The following is a 9,963-nucleotide window of genomic DNA, read 5'->3' on the forward strand; positions in this document are numbered from 1 at the left end:
ACTCAGAGATCCAGCTTGCCTCTGCCTCCAGAGTGCTGGCATTAAATACATGTGTTACTACCACCCAGCTGACCCTGAATTTCTCATCCTCCTGCCTCCACCTCTGGAGTGCTGAGATTATAGGTATGCACCATCATACCCAGGGCTTGGATGGAACACAGGTCTTCATGAATGCTAGACAAACTCTTTACCAACAGAGCCAGATCCCAAACCCCTATTTTTTTTTTTTTAATCTGAGCAAGGATTTCACTGTGATGCTCAGACTAACCCTTAACTCAAGGTCCTCCAAGTGCATCCTCCCAGGCACTGGCATTACAGGTATATACCATTGCACCTGGCCCTGCTAATGGTCTTCTCACAAAGTTGAACATGCCAGAACGCACATGTGTGTGTGTGGGGGGGGGGTAGGGGTGTGCATCCTAGGCAAGCACTCTACCAATTGAGCCACATACCCAGACTCCTCCCATTTTCTTATCCTCCATGATCACCTCTTAGTTGTTACTTTTTCATGTTGTTTATATATCTGTTCTGTTATTCTAGACACATCCACAGAGATTCTTCAAAGATTAATATTGTTTATCCAGGGAAGAGATGTATGATAGTAAACTATGTGAGTACTCAAAAATGTTGAGGCAGGGATAGCAAGATGGCTCAGTGGATAAAGGCACTTGCCAAGGGGTCCCATGACCTCTAGACCCACATGGTGGAAGGAAAGAACTAACTCTTGTCAGGTGACCTCTGACCTCCACATGTACACATAAATAAATAAGTGAATAAACAAATGTGAGTAAATAAAAAGGTTGAGGCGGGGAGAGGTCCTGATACCATGGCCATTGGCCACAGGATGAAAATCAGGATGGTGAGGGATGGGAGGCACCTCAGTGGGTAGAGAGCTTGCTGTTTGATCTCCAGCACCTACGTAAAAACTCAGGGAAGGCAGAGTGTGCCTGGAATCCCACTGTGGAGGAGATGCAGGCAGGAGATTCCCTGGGGCTTGCTGGCTGGCTAGACAAATCAGTTTAGTCAAAGACCCTGCCTCAAATGAATAAAGTGGAGGGGCCCAAGAGTTGGCTCAACAGTTGAGAGTAAGTACTGCTCTAGCAGAGGACAGAGTTCCATTTCCAGTACCTAGGTTGGGTAACTCACAGTAACTCCAGCTCCAGGGCTTCGAAGCCCCCTGCTTGCTTCTGAGAGCATCTGCACACACGTGTATTCACACACCTACACAGACACACATTCATACACATAAATGAGGTGGAGAGCAATAAAGGACATCCTTCTTTGGCTTCCAAATACATGTGCACATCACGCACACCCCCCCCCCCATAGTGGTGAACAAACACACAAGTGCATGTGCTCACACAGTAACATGTATGGGCCAGCACAACGGATCTGACTGAAGGGCTTGATGATTGTCTTTTAGACCAAGTTTCTTCAGCAGAAAATGGAGGCTTGTAACAGATGCACTGTGAGGCTGAGGCTGCACAGAAAACAGCTGAAGCACAGCCCTTCGAGGTGAGTAGGCATGCTTCTATTTATAGCTCAGCAGTGCACTGATCTAACATAAAAGAAACCTATGCATTTTGACATCATATACCACTTGAGTTATGCTACTAGGGCAAAGGCAGGTAAAGCCCCACAACTCTTCCCTGGGAGCGGGTCCCAGGGCCCCTCCTCACCTGCCCAATGCAGCCAGGTTCCATGTCACCAAAGTTCAGAAGACCTTGTGGTGTAAATACACATGAAATTCAGTTTTTATTTAAAGAGCCTAATTTCTGGACATTTATTTGGGGGATTACAGCGGTGGCTTGAGCGACTTGCAGATATTATAAGTTGAAGCCTTGCCTTCACTCGGCTGCTAAAGTTTAATTCACTCTAATTATTTCATATGGCATCGACTATAATAGTTTCATAATTTCTAGTATATTAAGCACTTAATATGTTGTGTCATTTGAAATCACATATTAAATTCAGCAAAGTACATTTTAATGAGAGTTAAGTGGTGTGAAAATATTAACACAATGTGATGGTTCATCTTGGCACTCTCATTTTCTGGTTTTTCAAGTCTTTCCTGATGGGGGATGGGGACAAGTGACTCCTCACCAGGTAAGGGGAGTGGTTCTCTGGGAGAGGGTGCAGACCTCTCTGGATTATCCAATGCCCTTTCTCATCTGCCCCCCCCCCCCACTGCCCTAGCCCTGGCCAGCAAGGTCAGGAATTCCATCCTGGAAGAGAAGTCAGCCTGGAACGTGGAAAGGCTTGGTTCAGGGTGATCCAGAGTCAGCAGAGGGGCCACTGGGACTATTATGAAGCAGTTTCCTGCTGTGTACCACAGCCACTGTCAGTGTGCCCAGGGGATGAGTGACATCAGAGTCCTTGGTGCCAATATCTGAAGGAGCAAATGAAACAGACATGCTGACTCAGGCAGAAGCTAACAGGTCTGCCCTTAGATTCAGCTCCTCCTCCTCTATTTTTTTTTTTAAACATTACCATTGTGTGTATATGATGGGGGCTTGTGCATGCTCCATGGCACACATGTGGAAGTCAGAGGGCAATCTCTCTCCTCCCATGTGGTTTCCAGAGCCCAAAGGCAGGTTGACAGTCTTAGGTGACAAGCACATTACTTGCTGAACAATGTCACCAGCTCCCCACCACAAACCATTTTTTTCTGACTTTTGAGACAGGGTCTTGTGCAACTGAGGATAATCTTTACACACTTAAATAATTAAAATTTAATAAAAATGCTGGATGTGCTGGTGCACATCTTTAATCCCAGTGTTCAGGAGGCAGAGGCGGGCAGATCTCTGTGAGTTCAAGGCCAGCCAGGTCGTGAGTTCCAGGACACCAGGGCTACACAGAGAAACCCTGTCTCAAGAAAAAAAAAAAAAAAAAAAAAAAAAAAAAAAAAAAAAAAAAGGAAGAAAGGAAGGGAAAAAGAAAAGAGAACAAAAATTAAACCTGGTCTGTATTCTCTCACTCAGGTGGTGGGGAAGCCACACCCCAAACAGGACTAAGTCACCATACCTTGTCCCTTGGGGTTCTGCAGCCCAAGGCAATCAGGGAAGACTATCCACATTTCTGTCTGCAGACATCTCAGGTCTGCAGAGTGGAGAGAAGTCAATGACCCTGAAGGGTACAGAGGCTCTGCTGCCACTGTAGCTCCAAGATAGCTGGCAGAGCCAGTCCTGGACAACACCCGCACTTCTCTGCTTTAGTGCCTATGTCCTGGGAGAATGGGACTTCCTGTGAAGTCATGATCCACTTGATTCTCCCCGGAAGGGGTTCCTTCATGTGACCTCTCCTCCAGTCTCATACCACATCCATTCTGTCTCCTCCATGCACCCATTATCTGTTTTCTGAGGCTGGAATCTGTCTATACAGAAGAGAGGCTTATACAGCTTACAGTTTGGGAGTGTTGAAGTCCACGACTAGATAGCCCCATCTGCTCGGTCTTTGCTGACGGTAAATTTGGGTACATCACCACACAGAGGGCAGCATCCTTTAGCAGGCCTCCATGGTCTGCAATAAAAGTCACATAGTGAGAGGAAGCCAAGGAAACCAAATTGGCAGAACAACCTACTCTCATGATAAATAATCCAGACCTTTGCCAGTCCCAGCACACCAGTAATTCAGTTCTGGGAGGAAAACATTCATTTCTTCAGGAGCAGCGGTGCCCTGTGGCTGAATTTCCTTCCGTTTGTTTCCACCTCTGAATGAAACTTTAGGCCCAAATCACAGTAGTGTCCTCCACTACTGTTGGGCCTTCCAGGCTGAGGAGAGCACTGTTCTCCTCAGCAGGCCTGAAATGACCTGGTCTACAGTAGCTCCTGCAGATCCTTCTGGGGCTGTCACACCTCAAGGATGACCACCATGTTCATACCCTTGTAAAGCAGGACACAAAAATAATATAGGAGTTTAAATTTTATTACCTTTTGTGTGTGTGTGTGTGTGTGTGTGGGTGTGGGTGTGGGTGTGGGTGTGGGTGTGGGTGTGTGCCATGGCAAATGTGTGTGGAGGTCAGAGGACAACTTGAGGTCAGAGGACAACTTGTGAGAGTGAATCAGCTCTCTTTTCCATCATGCGGGTCCCAGGGATCAAACTCAGGTCATCAGCCTGATTACCCACTGAGCCATCTAGGAATTTTTACATTTTGCTAATTATGTTCTCTCAGGAAAGCCCTTCAGTTACACGAGCACAGCAGCATGTCAAGGCTCAACAAGACATTAGTAGCAAACAGTCTTCGTTCAAGCTAAAACAGAATTAGAGCCAGAAAGAATGGAACTAGAATCCAGATAGATTCCTCTGCTTCTGGACCAGAAAAAGCAAGCAGACAAGAAACCAAACAGACCACTCCGGCTTAAAATAGCCTAGATCGGTGAACAAGAACTAGGTCTGTCAATGCTGGCTTGCACATTAAGGCATTTATGAACCCACCGGCTGTACCTGTCACCGTAACGCGTGTGCGCAGCCACTGTGTCGAAAAGGTTCCCTTCTAAATATGTGAATAACTAACGCGGGTGCTGATTGAAGTTTAGCATCATCTCCCATCAGTGCTATTACTGTTTGGTTATTTGCAATTCCCTTTTGTAAATCCGAGGGAAACATCATTGCCCAAATTAGCTCTTTTCACTCAATATAGGCCATTATTAGCATTCTGAGTTTTGCAGTTGCTTACTGCTTATTTAGAGAGAGGTCACGTGAGAAGCTGGGCAACGTGCACCTGATTTCCATCTCATTGAAAACAGGTAGGGAGGCTGGGGACTCAGCTCCAAAAGCCAGGCCTGGCGCTTCTCTGCCACAGTGGATGGACGGGTCCTTCTAACCGAACGCAGGCCGAGCACTGGGGAGCGGAACTGACTCCAGTGGCTTTTCCTGGTGGTCTCTGACCCTATCCTCTCAGGGCTGCTTGTGTATGAAGTCATTGTTCAAAGGTCTCCTCCCTTTGTGGCCGCCCACCCTAGGGGTGGTCACTCAGTGACAAACACAACCCGACATAGTCCTTCTCTGCGTGTGTCTGGCTCCCTTGCTGGCACCCGAGCTCCGTGCTCTCTCTCTCCCCTTAAAAAGTGTGTGGCGACCTGTCGGCGCTCCAGGTTTGTCAGAGCAAAGAAGGAAGAGAGGAAGATGAGTCTAAGCTTGAGAGTAAATGTCTAACCTGGAACGGTGGGGAGGGCTGCTCTTTCTTCATTGTCCTGCTATGCATGAGAAAAGACCGGCCTCTGAATAAGGCTTGCCTCCAAATCTCAACTTCTTTCTCGTCGCGCAGGACCACTTGGTTTAACCTGCCGGGAAGCCTCAATTTCCTAATTTGCAAAGTGGGTGGAACTGTACCCATTAAAGTCCCTGGCCCTTGGTAAACGCAGGAGCTAGAGCGTGCCCTCCCCGCAGCTACCGCCAGTCGCGGGTCACACTGGGTCCCCAAATGGACACCCCTCTTTCCCTCGGCTCCAATGATAGGGCGCGGTTTTCGACAAGCCGGGGGGTGGAGGTGGGGGGGTGAGGCAACTCACACACCCTAAGCACCCAGAGCAGGCCACCGTGGGCAGCCGCATCACTGGTGGAGTTTCCGAGGCAAGGCCGGCTTGACGAGCCACGTGCAACCTTTGCCCAGCCCTTCCAAGTGGGGTGGGTGGACACTTTGGCGCCTTGTCCCGAGGATTCACTGGCACACTGCTGAAGCACCCCAGAGCGAACTCCGCGCGGTCAGGCGCGTGCACAGCGCGCATCACGTGACTACGGGGCCGCGCACTGATAGGCCCGGAACAGGTTTGTTTCCCATCGTCCCTTCATTTGCATATACAAGTAGAAAAGAAGCTGCGGACATAACTGATACTCTACATCTAAACTAAAGAAAAAAATTACAAAATTTCAGCATAGAATTCAGAAGGCACTAGTTTATAAAACAATTGTATGTATAAACATAGTACATGATCCTCACCGTAAGTGTAAAAGTTACAAAAATTTTGCCCCTATATACTTCCTGAGAGGACCGCTAGTTTGTGCTCGCTTCGGCAGCACATATACTAAAATTGGAACGATACAGAGAAGATTAGCATGGCCCCTGCGCAAGGATGACACGCAAATTCGTGAAGCGTTCCATATTTTTCTTCCTAATTTTAAATTTCATGTCCACAACAGCCTCCAAAACATTCTTCACGTTTTAACTTTTGCTTGACTCAACGGAACCACAGTCCTCAAAGAAATAAGAAGAGGGGTCTAGACAAACCCATCTCTTTGCAGTGTGCCTTATCCATGGGCTTCCTTTGCAACTTGTGATTTATTTTGTTTTTGAGATAAGTTTCACACATCGCACACTGGCCTCGAATTTGCTATGCAGTCTAGGATATCCTCAAACTCTGGATCTTCCTGCTACCACCTCCCCGTTGCTGCTACCACACTGGGCTCCAGCTTGTCTCTCCTGCCCTCCTCACTAAACTATTAAGGAATGGTTCGCCAAAGCTGTTCACTTCAGGTCCCAAAGCGCAAAGACGTAGAGTCACCTGGGCGAGACTGCAGGTGTTTGAAAAAACTAGGCCTGACATTTCTGAAGAGCCACTGTGGAAGCAGAATTTCCTGGTCCTCACATTATTCAACCACCAAATAACTAATAAACAATTAGCACAGAAATCCTAATTAGCAAGATCAAGAAGGAAGAACTGCCCTCCCCAAGTTCAAATTTCCTGGGCTGACTTATTCAAATCTTTCTGAACTTCCATTTCTTCCCCCAAATCTTTCCACTTCTTCCCCCAAAGAAAAATGATGTATGTGCTTCGCTGGTTCCTGAGCCCGCGGGTGAGCTTTGCAGCCCCCTGGGACGCTAGTGGCTCCTGAGCTCGCCACAGGAGCACCTGTGGTCAGAACCGAAGACGGACTAGACGAACTCCTCAGGCACCCACTGGCTGCGGAGTAGCGGTCCACTCGGTAACTATTTCTGTTTTCGTCTGTGGAGGTGACAGGACCCTTTCCCGATCTGTGGGAGTCCTTGCACCTTGGCTCTTAGCCTTCCTCTACGAACCGACTGGAGGACAATTCTGTTGGAATCAGATGTCCCGTTTTGCTGGTCCACAGTTTTAAATTATCTCCCTAGTGCTGCCAAAGACACTACGGATACTAGTATGGCGCTCCCTACTGTAGTAAGGACTGACAGGATCATTTGTGTTGGAATGGAATGGTATAGGAACCCAACTGCTCCGAGGAACTCCCTCATTCTTCACAACGTGTTCCCTCATTCTGTAGGGGCATGCAGTTATTAGAGAAAAATCTAAAGTTCTGGCGGTGCCTTTCCTGGCTTTGTTCTAACTTGCTCGAAGAATTTGAGCCAATCCATCATCACACTGGCCACCTGTAGCCAACCAATGTTGGTACCTTAGGATATCTTTCCAAGGGGTCTTTGTGGCTTCAAGTGTCTCCAGAAAGTCCGGAAGATATCCTTTCCTGGGCCCTGGAGGAGTGGAGGGCCACAGACTGGAAAATGCACTGAGAGTGTGTAGTGGCCTTGTCACACACAGATATACCAGCTCTAATTCTATCACACATGCATCAGCTCTAATTCTAGCACACACAGATACACCAGCTCTAATTCTATCACACACAGATACAGCAGCTCCAACTCCATCACACACATACACCAGCTCCAACTCTATCACGCAGATACATCAGCTCTAATTCTATCACACACAGATACAGCAGCTCCTACTCTATCACACAGATACATCAGCTCCAACTCTATCACACACAGATATACCAGCTCTAATTCTATAACACACAGATACACCAGCTCTTGTTTTCCAGGACTGCCCTCCAGGCTTTTCATGCATTAGCTTACTACATGTACAAACTAGTTGTATGAAGTCATGTTATGGATGAAGCAGAAACACAGAATTCCAACAACAGGTCCCACATTGCACAGAGAGGCAGTGGAAACAGTGAACATGGTTATAGAATTTGTGCTCTTAGCACAGCACTGTGGCCTCTGGATGAGGAGGGGCAGATGAGGCTGTTTAAAATGAATGGAAGCAGGGAGAGGGTGAGAAGTACAGTTTTGCTTCTACTGGTGATCTGGACTCTTGGTGGGAGTTGCATCTGCAGAGGATCAAGATTACAGTGTATGGCAGGGTAGCTGGCAATGCCTGGGTGAGACATAGCTGGGACAGGAGGAAGGTTTTCCTTTCCTAGGTTGACAATACCCTACCCCAACACTAATCCTATTGATGAAGAATCTTCTTTGCGAGCAGCAAGCTTGCATTTAATTAACCTTATGTAAATGAGCATAATTGCTTCTCTGTGGTTGTTGTCCAGAAGCACCTGGGCATTCCTTCCCTCACACATTTCCAGCACCTGGATGAACTATCTGCTTCATGTGGACGTCCTCATCCACGGGGGCACTTCTTGTGCCTGTGGTGTACCATTGGAGGTGGCAAGGAAGAACAAGGTGTGACCTCAGCTGTGGAGGTACTTGCAGTCTCCTGGGACTCCCTGCAGTCTCCTGGGACTCCTTCAACCAAGGATAACAAGGAGGAGAGTGCACTGCTAGACCCAGGAACCCAGAGCCCTGAGAACTCAGACATTAGCTGTGACCAAGGAGGTTAAGGAACCCATTGGCCTATTGGCAGAGGAAGCAGAGGTGGGAAGAAATTCCTGGTGTCTCAAGGGCAGAAAATAATCTGTCTACTAAGTCTCTTGCCGCACTGGTGGAGAGGAACAATCTCCCCACACTGCTCCCAGAAGGGATGGAATTCCTCTGGCCAAAGTGGTGGGGAGGTGGAAGGGACATGTTTACATGTTTACCTGTATTCTGTCTCCAGAGTCCCGTGGAGAACTCGAGGAACAGGGGTGTCAAACCAAACACCAGAAGAAAAACTCTGTGAGACATTCTGTGCCCAGTCTCCCTGAATTCTGCAAACCCACTTTCTCCGCTAGAGTGAAGGTAACCGAGTCCTGGCCGTGAAAGCTGACTGGTAATGCCTAGAGTTCGTCGCAAGGTGGCAACATTGTGGCGAGAAATAGATATTAAAAATCCTGGGTGTTTTTTAAAGCATATTTTCTCTATTAATGTTTCATTTAACTTAATTAGAATCTGGTAAGCTAATTAAAGTAGCTACGAGCCCGGCAATCAGCAATAATTCGTATAATTATTGATAATTACATCCATACCAATCGTTTGGTTATTAACATTTTGGGGAGGAACAAGCCATTTCCAACTGATGTGGAGCCCAGGAGGGTTTCTGTTTTTGTTTTTTTGTGGTTTGTTTTTATTTTTTACGCGATGGAACTTTCTAGGTCGGATCCTCCTACACCTCCAATCTTCAGAGACTCCATACCACCCGAGGCTTCCCTTTTGGGCAGACTCAGGTCTCTGTATACTTTACTCCGCTTTGGGGAAGTTTGGAGGGAAAGGCGAGAAAGGAATGTTCACCAGTCTCCTTTGTTGGTGTGTAACCACAGACCTTCCTCTTAGGTGGGAATTGCCCTGCCCATTTTACAGAAAAGGATTGTGCGGCTTCCAACTGTGCCTTTAGGCGTTGGGAAAGCGACCTGCAAGCCTGCGTGCGCTCTGGGGTTCTGTCCCTGGCAGCGCCCTGGGAACGGAAGTCACTTCCTAGTAGATCTCACTTTCAAAAAGGGTGCAGCCCAGATGTGAAAGGGCTGGTAAGCATACCTTCTTCATTTCACCCATAGGTGAACTATTCCAGTTCCCCCGGAGGGTCTCAGAGAGGGAAGAGCAAGGTGGAGCCTCACAGTTTACCTGGAGCCCTCACCGCTTTTATTTCCACCCTATCCTATGCTGATTTGGCCCTGGCCATATCCCAGGCTTGAAGGTCCGAAAGCCCCAGCACAGGACTGTTCTCTTCCGAGTGTGGGACTCAGCATCTGCTTCTTTTCCCCATTGCCCAGACTGTGTCCTAGTATGCACCTCAAGAGACCTCCAGTGAAACTCCCTGGTGCGAATAGTTAGAAACACTC

General features: G+C 47.8%; 1 long non-coding RNA gene and 1 other non-coding gene across 6 annotated transcripts; one reads left to right on the plus strand and one right to left on the minus strand.

Moving 5' to 3' along the window:
- Positions 1–1,734: 1,734 nt before the first annotated feature.
- Positions 1,735–5,706, minus strand: LOC103159701. 5 transcript variants are annotated; one of them, XR_004769633.1, is made up of 5 exons: positions 4,444–5,706; positions 3,603–3,881; positions 3,025–3,519; positions 2,491–2,865; positions 1,735–2,389 (listed from the first exon to the last, which is right to left on the minus strand). It is a non-coding gene; the product is annotated as an uncharacterized LOC103159701 (long non-coding RNA). The 5 variants fall into 5 exon arrangements; XR_003485170.2 differs by having other exon boundaries at positions 1,735–2,865; positions 5,515–5,706; XR_004769632.1 differs by having other exon boundaries at positions 1,735–2,865; positions 5,156–5,706.
- Positions 5,707–5,999: 293 nt separating this feature from the next.
- Positions 6,000–6,106, plus strand: LOC113835571. The gene has a single exon (XR_003485216.1). It is a non-coding gene; the product is annotated as a U6 spliceosomal RNA (small nuclear RNA).
- Positions 6,107–9,963: the final 3,857 nt, after the last annotated feature.

This window comes from Cricetulus griseus, chromosome 4, assembly GCF_003668045.3.
Source record: "Cricetulus griseus strain 17A/GY chromosome 4, alternate assembly CriGri-PICRH-1.0, whole genome shotgun sequence".
Taxonomy (NCBI): Eukaryota; Metazoa; Chordata; class Mammalia; order Rodentia; family Cricetidae; genus Cricetulus; species Cricetulus griseus.